Genomic DNA, 13,675 nt, shown 5'->3' on the forward strand with positions numbered 1-13,675 from the left:
CCGGATAGAATGATGCTCTGAGTTGATAAAATGATAGTTTTGCCGGATAGAATGATACTCTGAGTTGATAAAATGATGGCAATTTTGTCACGACCGCATTTTCTAAGGATAGAAAACACGGTTGATCGCGACTAGGGGAGGATTAAAGAAGCGGGGAAGAAAGGGGAAAACAACACAAATCGACCATAGCTCGAAACAAACAGGAATAGCTCGAATTAAAATCAGAGTTTTGAACAAAATAGACTTGAGTCTTTTAAGATGCACAACGGAAGCAAATGAACGCGGTTCCATGTATGAAGACATGAACCTCTGAGAGTCAAAATCTGACTGAATTAAATGTCTTGTCTCAATAGCACTTTCTCCACCACTTCGTTGCTCAACCTGCACATTTAGAAATATATGCAGGGCTGAGTACAAAAAGTACTCAGTGAACACATTGCCGAAGAATACACATATACATTTGAAAATATTGTCAAGCCATCATCACAGTAACACTCGGGGTGTTGTTGAAAAGACCCGAGCTTACTAAAAATATCACATTGGGTTGCAACCCCTTTTTCCTGTACTTTGCCATATCTGATCACATTGTGCCGTTGAGATGGTGTTCTCACACGGTCACCTTCCCTGCCCATCATGTCAGAGGTTTCCATGTACCGGGAAGGTGGCCACCTTCCACGGTCATCTTCTCTGCCCAACATGTCAGAGGGAGCTTGTGTACACTAGTCCGAGTGGGGACACCACCCTCACTGGGACCCGAATTCGACTTATATCATCATTCATAATTCACTTGGCCGTAGCCAACAGATTTATGCCGTAGCCAACAGATAGGCATCATACACAAAAACATTTATGGCAAGACAACATCTTTAAAAATCACGAACATGTGTTCAAGTTTTCATAAAATAAAATTTGTATTTTTAGTATAAGAAAGCTCACCTTGATCGCTTAGTTTCTTTAACTTGAATCTTTCGTTCCGACTTTACTTGCGAACGTACCCTTTTGAAAACATCACAATATAATAATACACTAATTAGACTCAAGGACAAAACTACTTAAATTAGAATGCATGCACCCTCATTAAAGTCTTTTATCTCGTTTCTCGGTTTTCGCATATTTTTTTATTATTCGGCGGCAGTCCAAGCGTCGCTTGAGACGCCGGTCGGCCGCTTACGCCCATAATTCCTCCGTTGGCTCCTCGTATTTCCCTCCACGATATCGAATTAAAATCCCAAATTTATTTAAGCGCATAAATCATCGAAATTATTTTCCCTTGAAAAATATATTTACTTCGGACTTAGATAAAATTCCTCTACTTCCTCCAAGATGTAGAAATTAATCCTAATATTTAGTTAAGCGTGTATGATTAAATTCCCACAAATTATTTCTCTTCGACGTAATTATTTCCGACTTAAGATAAAATTATTCATCTCTTGAATTATCCGAAGATTATTTAAATATTCGTCACGATTAATTATCGGCCCAAAACTAAATTATTTTCCCACCTCATATCTCCAATTAAAAGTTTAAAGCCAAAAATAAAATAAATGGAGTCCAAACTAAACAAATCATCCACTTTATTTTAATGAGGCCCAATTCTTTTAAAAACCAAAGGCCCAACATCTAATAAATTAGTGGCCCAATAAATAATCAACAAAGAGCAGTCCCTACTTCAAAATTTTAATTAACTCATATACTCCACCCACTGATCGGCTCTCCTCTCTCTCTATCAAACACTATCCATCTCCTCCCCAAATTGCAAAAAATATGGAAAAACCCTCCCAAATCAGAATTTCCGCCTCCTCACCCAGCTTCACACTCGCTGCCGTCGATCAGCCATCCCTCAGCGTCGCCGGTCGCTCCACCGCCGGCGTGTTCCTTCCATCACCTATTTCCTCCCCCTCCTTTCTCTCCTCGGCTCCCCTCTCCTCTCCTACTCTCGCTATGCTCACGCCGCCGCCGATTCGTCGTCATCGTCCAGCCACTGCAGCCGCTGCTGTCGCCACCGAAGCCGCGACGCCGCTGCTGTCGCCGTCCGTCGTTGCCGCGCAGTCACTCGCTCGGAAGACGCTGCTCGCGGTGGTCGTGCAGCCCGAACATCACCGCAACTAACCGACAACCCGCACCACCCCGAAACAGCCCCCCGTAAGTTTCTATTGATTTCATGAATTAAAGTCTGATTCTTGAATTCGGTTCGCTTCGATTTAAACGACTAAAAGATTGATTCCAGATCGTAGTTACTGTTTTGGATTGTGCGATTTGGTTGAGTATAAAAAAAAACATGTTATGCATTTCATGGATTGAAGTTTAGATCGGAAAAGGAGGTTTACCTCGATAACACGATATTGGTTGTGAATTTGTAGGACCGGAAGGAGTAGCCCGCTAGATTTTGTAGACTCAGTTTCTTGGATTGAAGTTGAGAGAATGAAGCTTGTGTGTTTTTTTTTTTTTGTTGATTGCAGGAACGATAAGAGAGAAAAAGGAATAACTGATTTGAAGATTAATATAGAGGGGTTGGTTGGAGGAAAAAAAATCTTAGAATTTTTAAATATATTAATTTACTAACTTGGTGACCAAGTTAGATTTTTTTTTTTTAAATTTCTTTTTTTTTCCGGTTGTTACAATCTACCCCTCTTAAAAGAAATTTCGTCCCGAAATTTAGGATGTATTTAGACAAAAAGCTCCGGATATTTTTACTTCATTTTCTCTTCTAGCTCCCATGTTGCTTCTTCCTGTTCGTGGTTTTTCCATAAAAATTCACTGTAGCAACCGACTTGTTCCGAAGCTGCTGTACCTCTCGATCTAGTATTTCTACCGGCTTTTCTTCGTAACTGAGGTTAGGTTCTAGAGCGATTCTTCGCGGCGCATCACTTTTTTTTTTTTTGGTCGAACACGTACCTTCCAAGTTGGGAGACGTGTAATACGTTGTGCACGTTCCCAAAGTAGGGTGGTAATGCCAAGCGATATGCTACTGGACCCACTTTCTCTAGAATTTCATAGGGTCTCACGCGAGGAAATTTAGATGTGGTCTAACAGTTTTAACTTTGATAGGAACTGAATTTGGGATTCCAAGAGAAATATTCGAATTGTTCTTGCTTTGTGTAGGCTCCAAGGTAGCCATGAAAACAAAATAATTATAATTATTTCAATTACGTGAGTGTTTGGTTTACCACAACTCTTACCAGTAGCTTGCAACAAAGGTTTTCATGAAGTGCAAAGACTAGGCTCAATTGGGCTCATTATGCTCACTTCCAAAAAAGAAAAGATACAACTTCAAAGGGCTTGAGCTATACCCATAGACCTTGGAAATTTTATTATGGGAAGAGCTTGCCAGATGGAATAAATTGCAAGAGTGGGGGTATGATGAATAGAATGTAGATGTCAATAATAGGTTGCCAATAATATAATCAAAATGAACAGTGAAGTAGAAAAGTTTCAAGTATCCCCCAGATGATTTCCTGAGATGGTTGGTTACAATTGGATTTGAAAAGATTAAGAAAAACAAACAATTGCAATTTGCTCGACAACACTGTTATATAAGGTCATATCAACGAAATTTTTAGAGTTTATAAGCAGTTCAGGGAACTAACTAATAAAGAGGGAAACAAGAGGAAACTAGCCAAGGGAGAAGCAATGTGTCAGTTTTAACATGGAGCTTGCAGAGAAGCTCAATTCAAGAGACAACAGTCATATTTGAATTCATAAGAAGAGAGTACTCATGTAAAACAAAGAGTTTGTCCATAAGTATGTTTGAAAGCACAAATGGTCAAATAAAAAGGTTTAAGGTCTCACCAGATGGCTGCTCCAATATAGTAAGACTGGAAATGATTGGGCTCAAGTAGATTTGACAGAAAGAAGAATAACAAGGAACTACCCATTTGGGTCAACAACATCGTGATACTATATCACGTTAATGAATTCACAAAGTTTATAACCAAATCACGGAAATTAACTAGTAGAGAAGACAATCAGAACAAACTAGTTCAAGGAGAGAGCAAATTGCTTTAGACCTGGAGTTGCTGAAGATCTCACAGCATGATGGAATAATTATAGTGGAATTAAGAAGAGGTGACTGTTCTTTATAAAATAAAGAGCTTGTCAACAAGCACTTTTGAAATCACGAAAGGTCTACCAACGATCTTTGAAGAATATATTATCATTGAAGAGACAATAGTTTAGGGAAACATGTTCATTCTGAAGGCTATAAATAAAGCAGCTCTTAGTATAGGAGTTTGGTGGCAAGAATTCAGAGAGTCAAAGTATTGCTTTTATACATAATGAGTAAAGAAGGACCGTAGTCACTGCAGGTTATCAGAAAACATGAGGGAGCAAGCTCAAAACTGAAAGTGATTCACAACCTTGACATAGAAGAGGGAAAATAATGGCACATTACCTTGCAAAGGAAGTCATTCCAGATCTTAATTCAACAAAAGTATTTTGATCAAGGGAGTGCGAGAAAATGGAATTCATGGGAATCTAAGTAAGCATTGCTGATGAATCTTCTTGGTTAACTACGACGGTGATACTACGTTGTTTAACTCTTTATGGAGGATGGTAACTGAGTTATGAGAAACTTTGGTCACAAGCTACTTTCACCTTACGATTACATCAGATGACCATATGTGGCGATTACAACTCTCTGGTACTCTTGGTTCGTCATAACGCTCATCCTCGTAACACGTTGTTACTTTCTCGTAACGAAGATTCTTTCTTATTGCGTCATTTTTCTTTTCTTCGCTCGGGAAAGCGATAAATGCCCATACTATACTTCTAAGTTCGAGTTCATATTGTGTTCTAGAAGGAGCGCATAACTAAGTATTCTAAGTTCTTGGAAATTTCGATTTCCCCACTCTAGCAACATGATTCAATGACTAACTCAAAAAGAGATGTCATTTCACCAATTGGTAACAGACTCGTATACTTTATACTTTCATATTTCAGTACCTTTTTCCATTTAGGAAAGTTATTTATTTTATTCATGCATTCACAGTCTCAAGCCAAGAAAAGACATACTAGCTCTTTCTTTAAGCACGCTACCAAATCAAGAAACATTAACTCTTTCTTTGAACTTAACATTTTCATATGTTCACTCAAATTAACTGCATGAGCTATTTCTCCATTTCACACTTTTAAATATCTTGACTTTCTTTTGAAAAAAGAACAAGTTACTTTTTTCCTCGTTGAGCGCAATGGGAGGGAAGTGCTAAGAGCATTTTCATCGATTAGACAGTCTACTGGAACAAGTCTAGACCAAAGATTTTCGAAGAAGACTCTCAGGTTCAGAGCGAGAAAGAATGCTCTGATACCACTCTGTCACGACCGCATTTTTTAAGGATAGAAAACACGATTGATCGCGACTAGGGGAGGATTAAAGAAGCGGGGAAAAAAGGGGAAAACAACACAAATCGACCATAGCTCGAAACAAACAGGAATAGCTCGAATTAAAATCAGAGTTTTGAACAAAATAGACTTGAGTCTTTTAAGATGCACAACAGAAGCAAATGAACGCGGTTCCATGTATGAAGACATGAACCTCTGAGAGTCAAAATCTGACTGAATTAAATGTCTTGTCTCAATAGCACTTCCTCCACCACTTCGTTGCTCAACCTGCACATTTAGAAATATATGCAGGGCTGAGTACAAAAAGTACTCAGTGAACACATTGCCGAAGAATACACATATACATTTGAAAATATTGTCAAGCCATCATCACAGTAACACTCGGGGTGTTGTTGAAAAGACCCGAGCTTACTAAAAATATCACATTGGGTTGCAACCCCTTTTTCCTGTACTTAGCCATATCTGATCACATTGTGCCGTTGAGATGGTGTTCTCACACGGTCACCTTCCCTGCCCATCATGTCAGAGGTTTCCATGTACCGGGAAGGTGGCCACCTTCCACGGTCATCTTCTCTGCCCAACATGTCAGAGGGAGCTTGTGTACACTAGTCCGAGTGGGGACACCACCCTCACTGGGACCCGAATTCGACTTATATCATCATTCATAATTCACTTGGCCGTAGCCAACAGATAGGCATCATACACAAAAACATTTATGGCAAGACAACATCTTTAAAAATCACGAACATGTGTTCAAGTTTTCATAAAATAAAATTTGTATTTTTAGTATAAGAAAGCTCACCTTGATCGCTTAGTTTCTTTAACTTGAATCTTTCGTTCCGACTTTACTTGCGAACGTACCCTTTTGAAAACATCACAATATAATAATACACTAATTAGACTCAAGGACAAAACTACTTAAATTAGAATGCATGCACCCTCATTAAAGTCTTTTATCTCGTTTCTCGGTTTTCGCATATTTTTTTATTATTCGGCGGCAGTCCAAGGCGTCGCTTGAGACGCCGGTCGGCCGCTTACGCCCATAATTCCTCCGTTGGCTCCTCGTATTTCCCTCCACGATATCGAATTAAAATCCCAAATTTATTTAAGCGCATAAATCATCGAAATTATTTTCCCTTGAAAATATATTTACTTCGGACTTAGGATAAAATTCCTCGTACTTTCCTCCAAGATGTAGAAATTAATCCTAATATTTAGTTAAGCGTGTATGATTAAATTCCCACAAATTATTTCTCTTCGACGTAATTATTTCCGACTTAAGATAAAATTATTCACTCTTTGAATTATTCCGAAGATTATTTAAATATTCGTCACGATTAATTATCGGCCCAAAACTAAATTATTTTCCCACCTTATATCTCCAATTAAAAGTTTAAAGCCCAAAATAAAATAAATGGAGTCCAAACTAAACAAATCATCCACTTTAATTTAATGAGGCCCAATTCTTTTAAAAACCAAAGGCCCAACATCTAATTAAATTAGTGGCCCAATAAATAATCAACAAAAGAGCAGTCCCTACTTCAAAATTTTAATTAACTCATATACTCCACCCACTGATCGGTCTCTCTCTCTCTATCAAACACTATTCAATCTCCTTCCCCAAATTGCAAAAAATAGGGAAAAACCCTCCCCCAAATCAGAATTTCCGCCTCCTCACCCAGCTTCACACCTCGCTGCCGTCGATCAGCCATCCCTCAGGCGTCGCCGTCGCTCCACCGCCGGCGTGTTCCTTCCATCACCTATTTCCTCTCCCCCTCCTTTCTCTCCCTCGGCTCCCCCTCTCCTCTCCTACTCTCGGCTATGCTCACGCCGCCGCCGATTCGTCGTCATCGTCCAGCCACTGCAGCCGCTGCTGTCGCCACCGGAAGCCGCGACGCCGCTGCTGTCGCCGTCCGTCGTTGCCGCGCAGTCACCTCGCTGGGAAGACGCTGCTCGCCGGTGGTCGTGCAGCCCCGAACATCACCGCAACTAACCCGAACAACCCCGCACCACCCCGAAACAGCCCCCCCGTAAGTTTCTAATTGATTTCATGAATTAAAGTCTGATTCTTGAATTCGGTTCGCTTCGATTTAAACGACTAAAAGATTGATTCCAGATCGTAGTTACTGTTTTGGATTGTGCGATTTGGTTGAGTATAAAAAAAACATGTTATGCATTTCATGGATTGAAGGTTTAGATCGGGAAAGGAGGTTTACCTCGATAACACGATATTGGTTGTGAATTTGTAGGACCGGAAGGAGTAGCCCGCTAGATTTTGTAGACTCAGTTTCTTGGATTGAAGTTGAGAGAATGAAGCTTGTTGTTTTTTTTTTTTTTGTTGATTGCAGGGAACGATAAGAGAGAAAAAGGAATAACTGATTTGAAGATTAATATAGAGGGGCTGGTTTGGAGGAAAAAAAATCTTAGAATTTTTAAATATATTAATTTACTAACTTGGTGACCAAGTTAGATTTTTTTTTTTTTTAAATTTCTTTTTTTTTTCCGGTTGTTACAAATTTGCAGCTGCTATGACCACTGACAAGTCACCATAATCGTTCACAATATGCAGTAAATTTGAATTTCTGTCAACCAAAGCAGTTGCCACCACTGTATTTCCAACAATGGCAGCATTGTGTAAGGCAGTTTCTCCACTGGAATCCTTGAGGGCCAGCGCCTCTGGTGGCAATATTTCCACCAACTTGATCACCAAATCGTTTGATTCTTATGATATTGAGCTGATTCATACCCTCTACCGACATCAATGAAGTCTTCCCCTATTGTTCCAAACAAAACAAAATAAAATTTGAGAAAAAAATGAAAATTTCAAGATAACAATAATTTAAAGAGGTAATTAAACCTTAGATCCGCAATAATCAGATGAATTTGAAGGTGAATCTGCTAGCAATATTCTGTGGTGATTATGATATTGCGATTGGTGGCGCTGGTGGAGTAGGGGCGTCAGGCGGTGGCCATCGACGCTTGCCCCGCCGATATGGTGGATCACATGCCCTGTGAGGATCCCAGAATTAACAGCCCGCTCTCGCTATCATTATAGGTGAAGAGCTTTTCTCCTCCAACACAAAAATGTGTGGTGGAGATTTAGTTATAGGGTTATCACACAAATTGGGGTTATCATTATAACACACCCCTAGAGTTGTGATCATATGATAACCCTTAAATCACGTAATAACCCTATAACCAAATCTGAACCACACATATTTTCTAATCTTGTGGTTGAGATTCAAACTTAGATTTACTTCATAAAAAAAAGCGCGGGGTAAATATGTCATTTCCCTCATTTAATTTCTGAATTTCGCTAAATATTAGGTTTACTGCATACAATGATAGTTTTGCCACATAGAATGATAATCTGAGTTGATAAAATGATACTTTTGTCTTATATATGTTAGGTTTACTGAATACAATGATAGTTTTGCCGGATAGAATGATACTCTGAGTTGATAAAATGATACTGTTGACTGATAAAATGATAAAATGATATGTTAGGTTTATTGCATAGAATGATAGTTTTGTCAGATAGAATGATACTCTGAGTTGATAAAATGATACTTTTGACTGATAAAAGGATAAAATGATATATGTTAGGTTTATTGCATAGAATGATAGTTTTGTCAGATAGAATGATACTCTGAGTTGATAAAATGATACTTTTGACTGATAAAATGATAAAATGATATATGTTAGGTTTATTGCATAGAATGATAGTTTTGCCGGATAGAATGATACTCTGAGTTGATAAAATGATATTTTTGACTGATAAAATGATATATGTTAGGTTTATTGCATAGAATGATAGTTTTGCCGGATAGAATGATACTCTGAGTTGATAAAATGATACTTTTGACTGATAAAATGATAAAATGATATTCTGTTCCATAAAATGATACTTTTTGTTCATAAAATGAGGGTTATTAGGTTATCATTTTATCAGTCAAAAGTATCATTTTATCAACTCATGTACAGATAAATAACTAAATAATGTACAGAAATAACTAAATAATGTACAGATCCGGTCAAGTAATGAACATACAAATAATCCATTCACTCTTTGACCCATGTACAACAGCAGTCACATGATGCATAAAACAGGATAAATAATGCATTCATATAACCAAATAATGAACATAATCACTCAAGTAATGAACATATAAAATTTTTCCATTCACTCTTAGACTCATGCACAACAGCAGTCAAATGATGCATAAAACATGATAAATAATGCATAGAAATAGCTACATAATGTACAGATTCAGGCTAGTTATGAACATAAAAATATTCCATTCACTCTTTAACCCATGTACAACAGCAGGCACTTGATGCATGAAACATGTATATAATGCATAGAAATAGTTTTAAAGTGCACAACATCAACCTAATAATGCATAACATTTACCCAGGAATGTACATTTAGAAAATAAACATTCAGCCTTCGCTCATACTACAATAATGTACCACACCAACCAAATAATGCAACAATACAACATAAATAATGGACTCAGATTGCAAGAACAAGACCTTAATCATCAAACAGTAGTTATTCTACTGCAAATTTTGAAATATGCCAAAACAGGGTCCTGCAATAATCTGGTCACTAATGTCCCACAGCAAACAAATAATGCAGGCACTTTACCTTCCACAGAAACAAAAAAGAGATCATAAAACATGAACCTATAAGATACACGAAACCATGATTTCAAACCCACGACATTGCCTACCCGTTGGATACAAAGCAAAACATGAACAAACAACTCTATAGTTCTGATTTCCAAATGACACTACATATTTGAAGTTCCACATTAAACTATTTCATCTACACAAAATCAGAACACTAATACCGAGATTCGCTTCACAGACATACCTTGATGAATGTTTGAATACACCAGAAATCGTGTATCAGGAAATGATTCGTCGTTGGGTGGGCATACGTCGTCAAATTTGTGAGAGGCTTCCGATTTCTGACTACGGCTGACATACCTTGATGAATGTTTGAATACACCAGAAATTGTGTATCCGGAATTGATTCGTCGTTGGGTGGGTGTACGTCGTCAAATTTGTGAGAGGCTTCCGATTTCTGACTACAGCTGGTGGATCTAGGGTTTGTGGAAGTGGACAGAGTGGAGAGAGTGGAGAGGGTTGAGAGAGAATTGATTGAGAGTGGAAGAGAGTTGAAAAGACGGGAGTAAATCGCACCAAAATCGGACTTGCCAAATTCTGGCGGTTCACTTCAATAATGAATTGACTACATTACCCTCATAATGCATAAACATAACGTGTATAATGCAACGCGGAAACATGCACATGTCACAAGATACTCACTAATCCAATATTTATTACAAGATGAAAAGGGAAAGAACTTCAAACGTAAACTAACAAAAGCACACATGCAATCTTAATCATAATTTACACATGGGAAACTAGGCATGAAAGATAGATGAAAGGAAGTTGCATGGAGAAGTAGGGTTTGATGTTGGTAATGATCAATTTCTTGTCTCCCCATTCAAATTAGGTGAGATGAAATTCCCAGGGTAAACCCTAGTGTTGCTCCTATTACTCTTCCCTTCATCAACATCGTTCGAAACCCCATCCTCCTCCATTCTCTTTGTTCTGTCCTTTTGCGCCTTCTTTTGTTGCACGTAGAGGTGTGCGTAGCTAGCTCCCGTTGAAGACATTCTACAACAAAATTAATTAGCTTAAATAATTATATTTATCTATGGAAGCAATGGAAGAAGTTGGTGTGGTAAGAAACTACAAGGCTAGGATGAATTTATAGGGAGAAGGAGAGGAGTGATCAAAGGGGTGTTGGATGCTTTCTGAGGAAGAAAATCACTAAGTAGTGTGGTTTAATTATGGAAGGCATGTTTAATGGTTATCTTTAAAGACATTATTAATTATCTTCAATAATATTGTGGTTATGGTTTGTGCATTAGTTGGTCATTAGGCTGTCAGCAGCTTTTGATTTCTATGCTTAATTGGTTTATCAACTATTTGGAAACCAATACGTTTTGTGAGGTTTTTTATATTCAAGATTTGGGCCCTAATTAAAGAATTAATCAATGTAGTCATCACTAATTCAATACTTATTATTGCTATCTAGCTAATTATCCACCCCCGTTTGAAGCCTTTATGCTAATCTTTTTATAAACTTCTCAAGAATGAGTGTCGATGTTGAATATATATGTATCATGTGGGCATTGTTCTCTGTGATGGCTTATAATTATCTCATGTGTTGTATACTTTTATACGAAAAATGTTAAACTTCTTTGCTAAATAAAAAAAAATATAGTACTATAGTGTAGTACTCATATACTAATAATTTTATCATTTGACATATTGGTTGAATTCAATACTAATATAATACAAAATGTTTTATGTTAGGAATTAATGTAATCATCAAATGATACGCACCGGAAATTACAAAGACAAATATAGATCTAGATTCATAACAAATAACAAATATTGTGTGTTGCCGTTATTGAATTCCAATGTTTGATCAAATCCTAAAGGCGAATCTACTACTTTCGCCATCAATAAGTAAAATCTAATACTTAACGAGTTAATTTCAAAATCTTAAGTTATTCTATATATCTTTCATACTAAAGTCTTTGTAGAATGGTGCGGTTGAGTTCTTTTGGTCACATGACTGAGTTAATTTAAAGTTAAATTTAGTAATTTTATCTTTAATTATATCCAAAGTAAAGTAATTATTAAATCTTAGTTGAAAGTTAATAAGTTTAGCAATTAATAAATCCAAAACAGGAATCAATAGTCACGTAATTATCCATGTTTTATATGTTTGCATGTGGAACCGCCGAAAGAATAAGTTAAAAATGTTATTTTTTCCCATTATATAGTTTATATAGTAGCTTTAATTTGTTTTAATTTTTGCATTTTTGGAACACAAGTATATGTACTAATGAGGCCTTTTGGTAAATTTTTCTACACTTAATTAATGTTTAGTTTTTGGTCATACATCAATGTCATTTAGTCGAGAACAGCTAACATATCTTATCTTAATTTAAACAAAATATTAAAATGCGTTTTACCTCCATGCAATAATATAAAAAAAGCATTGCTAATGAGTGGTCTGGCCAAGCCAAGTTACATATAATATTTAAAAGGTCATAATTATTATCAAGTCTACTTATCTCCCACCAACTTATCTCACAATTATCCACATTGTCGAGTGGTCATTAGAATTAACAGGGATTTTGTAATTCAAATCATATTTAAGTGCCCGCTTTAAATTGTTGGGGCATAATACATCATGTATTACATTTTCTTAAATTAATATGAACCACACTTGGGTATAATCAATAAATATTATATGGGGTTGACATAACCTAATTTGATGCAAAGTTAAACTCAAAAAGAAAATCCAATCAGTGGAAACCCAACTTTGGTTAAAAAATGATAGCCACGCATTTAAACCAATAGTAAGTGAGACCAAAAGCTGATTGTGACAAATAAATTAAAATTTTAGTTGGTTCGACCTAAATTAAGTTGGCTTATTATCAGAATTAGAAACAACAAAAATGTAATGTAGTAGTAACAGATTTCTACGTTAAGGATCCGACGAATGTCGGAATCATGAAGTCACCGGTTAATGAAATTTTTCGCTAGTACTTACGATGGGGTTGAGAGGTGTCGTTTTCCGGTAGCCCTTATGCGCAGACGACGCGGTTGGTTAAATATTAGCTTTTAGCTCGATTAACCAATTAGGCTAGCCCAAAACTAGATTCAGGGTTAAGTTTGGAAATATTTATAATTCAGATAAAATTTGAACTCAATTAGCATGCAATCTGAGTATGATTGACTCGAAACTCGATAAATTAGCCAATAGATATCAAAATATTTGTAAACATAAAATGTGCATATTTTCAAACAAAAACTAGCATATTTTCAAATAAAAACATGCATAAATAGAAACCACTTTGCAAATTGAAACATACTCCACATACTAATATACTTGAACACAAATATATTTTCGAGCAAAATATACATAGTACAAATATGAAACTAGCATATTTAGAAACAAATTTATGCATACTGCCATACAAAAATATGCATATTTAATATATATGCGCATAACATAAATCAGAAATATAAAAATGTAAGTATACTACATAAACGTTCACAGCTATTTCTAATGAAAGACTTTTGAGTGGTTTCCAATATTTGGATATCCATACAAATTAACTATTGCCAACAAAAGAAGATAGTAATATATACTCTTTACATCCAAAAAAAATAGTCTTTGTAGATGATACTAGTTTTAATAATAAATTGATAAAATAAGAGATAGTGAGAGAATATGAGA

The sequence above is a fragment of the Salvia splendens genome, unplaced genomic scaffold, assembly GCF_004379255.2.
Source record: "Salvia splendens isolate huo1 unplaced genomic scaffold, SspV2 ctg120, whole genome shotgun sequence".
In the NCBI taxonomy this organism is placed as follows: domain Eukaryota; kingdom Viridiplantae; phylum Streptophyta; class Magnoliopsida; order Lamiales; family Lamiaceae; genus Salvia; species Salvia splendens.